The sequence below is a fragment of the Myotis nattereri genome, assembly GCF_964212035.1.
Source record: "Myotis nattereri genome assembly, chromosome: X".
In the NCBI taxonomy this organism is placed as follows: Eukaryota; Metazoa; Chordata; class Mammalia; order Chiroptera; family Vespertilionidae; genus Myotis; species Myotis nattereri.
In genome coordinates, this window is record NC_138078.1 from 26,273,994 (window position 1) to 26,276,604 (window position 2,611).

At 48.9% G+C, this 2,611-nt stretch overlaps 1 pseudogene across 1 annotated transcript; it reads right to left on the bottom strand.

Moving 5' to 3' along the window:
- Positions 1-2,136, bottom strand: LOC308511573 (tryptophan--tRNA ligase, cytoplasmic-like; annotated as a pseudogene). Its single transcript has 2 exons — positions 2,101-2,136; positions 1-1,242 (listed from the first exon to the last, which is right to left on the bottom strand). The product of its transcript is annotated as a tryptophan--tRNA ligase, cytoplasmic-like (transcript).
- Between the last annotated feature and the right edge of the window lie 475 nt (positions 2,137-2,611).

Sequence of the window (2,611 nt, forward strand, 5' to 3'; positions counted from 1 at the left end):
CTACTTGCACCTGGACTGGTGCTCTGCCAGGAGGGGCTGCAGGACCTGCATGAGCTCCTTCTTGAGCTCCCAGGTGAGCATGGCTCCACTGCTGTAATCCTTCCTGATCTGCTCCAGCTTGTCCTCATCCTCGAGCAAGAAGGTCATGTACATGAAGGACACGTCCAGGTGGCCATTTCCCCCAAACTGCCTGTGCTCCTCCATGATGTGTCTCCGTCCATAAAACACATACTTGTTGACCTTGGACTTGATCTGCTTGGCTGTGTCTGTGAGGAAGTGGACCAGTTGGGGTCACTGGCACTCCTTTGGGTCAGAGTCCCCTGCAGGGAGGGGAAGAAGGTCGAGTGCAGCAGGGTGGTTTAGGATAGAAAATCCTGGGTGTGACATCTCTTGTCATCCTGAAGTAAGGATCCTGGTTGATGGCACAGGGGCTGAGGCCTTGGACGTCCATCTCGCTCCCAAAGTTCTGTGGGAATGAGTTACTGAAGGAGGGAGCAGCCTGGATGGCAGGAAAGCTGATCTTCCCCTTGCAATCACTGTCTGCAAAGCCAAAAAATGCCTTTCACTTGGTTGAAGGTCACGTGCTTCTGATCTTCACCATATTCTTGTAGAAGTCTGTGCTCACCCCCATGTAGTCGAGGTCAGAGAAGATGGGCTTGTTGATGTCAAAGCCACAGGTGATGATGTCCTTGGCATTTTCCATGGAGTAGCCATAGGCCTGGTCCAGGGTCAGGACTTCCACAGGTACTTCTACTCATCTGCCATCCGGATGAGCAAGAGCACATTCAACATGTCCCGCAGCCACTTTGTGAAAATGAACGGGATGTGGTGGCCTACATGCATGGCTTCGGAAGAGGGGCCCCTGCCCATTTACCAGCGAAACAGCTTCTTGTTTTCATAGGCATCGAGGACTTGGTTCACGTCTCTGTTTGAGAAGAAGGTTCATCTGTGCAGGAAGCGGTGCAGTCTCTGGCCCCTGGCTCTCTCTATTCTGTTTATCAGCTCTTGGTCAATGTTATTGCTTCCCAACAGACAATGAGCTTGTCATACTCACTGCCTTTTGCACTGTTCTTCTGTTCATTTCAGGGGTCCACAAAATCCATTTCAGCTTCCATGGCACCTGGACCACTAACCCAGGTGCAAGGGTCTCTGGAAGGCAGTGGCCTTGTAGCTCTCCCCCGTGGCCACGTTGTAGCTCATTTTTAGCAATAACAGCCTCTTCCCTGCAGAATCAATTTCATCCTGGGCTGCGGGGGACACTGAAGAGGTGGCCCGTGGAGTAGCTGAGATCTCTGTGCAGCTGGGCTCTTCTTTTATAGTCTCCCCCCTCTTACCGTTTCCTTTTTTAAGCCCCTTTCTTCTCTTTTCTTCTTGTTCACCCCACCCTGCAGCTACTTGCAGTAAGAATTTCTTAGAAATCAACCAGTTTCTCACAAACACTTGAGCCTCTTGACCAATTCCTCATGAGACAGTCCAATCAGGTTTAGGTTGTGAGTGTGTGTATTTGGGGGAGGGTAGGTGTAGAGACCAATGAAACCCACTCTAAATTCAAACTATTAGCCGGTCATTGCATCATTAGCTGGTCATTAGCCACCCCACACTGCAAGCTGGCCTCCATTTAACCTCCACACTCACTCCCCATCTCACATCCTTAGTCTCAGTATGAGAACTGAGTTTTCATTTGTCCTCATGGGAAGAAAGGCAGACTCCAAGTGCCCTGCGGGTATTGTGCACTAAGGCAATGTTGTGAAAGATCAGTTCTGGGGTCACAGGGACCTGAATTTCCAAAGACAGCTTTGACTTTTTTAAAAAAAAAATATTTTTATTCATTTCAGAGAGGAAAGGAGATGGAGTGAGATGAAAACTTCAATGATGAGAATTATTGATCATGTGCCTCCTGCACACCCCCTACTAGGGATTGAGCCCATAACCTGGGCATGTGCCCTTGACCAGAATCAAACATGGGACCCTTCAATCTACAGGCCAATGCTCAGTCCACTGAGCCAAACCGGTTAGAGCTGGCTTTTTCTTTTCTTTTTATTGCTGAAAGTATTATACATGTCCCTTTTTTTACCCTAGTGACCTCTCCCAGCACCTTACCCCCAAATCCTTCACCATCCCATTGTCTGTGTCCATGGGTTATGCATATACGCACATGAGTTCAGTGGTTGAATTCTTCCTCCCTCCACCCTCTCCTTCTTTCCCTAGTGTGTTCCATGTCTCTTTGACTCTAGGTCTATTTTTTCATCACTTTATGTTCTTAGTTATTTTTCACATATGACTGAGATCATATGATATTGATCTTTCTCCCACTGGCTTATGCAAATTAACCGCCATCTTTGTTGGGTTAATTTGCATACTCATCCTGATTGGCTGGTGGGCATAGCAGAGTGATGCCAATTTCCATGTTTCTCTTTTATTAGTATAGACTAGAGGCTTGGTGCACAAAAATTTGTGCACTGGCGGGGGGGCGTGTCCCTCAGCTCCACTTGTGACCTCTCACAGTCTGGGACCCCTTCGGAGATAATGACCTGCTGGCTTAGGCCCGCTCCCGGTTGGCAGAGGGCAGGCCCAATCCCTAGGTGCAGCCCCTGGTCAGGCTCAGAGTAGG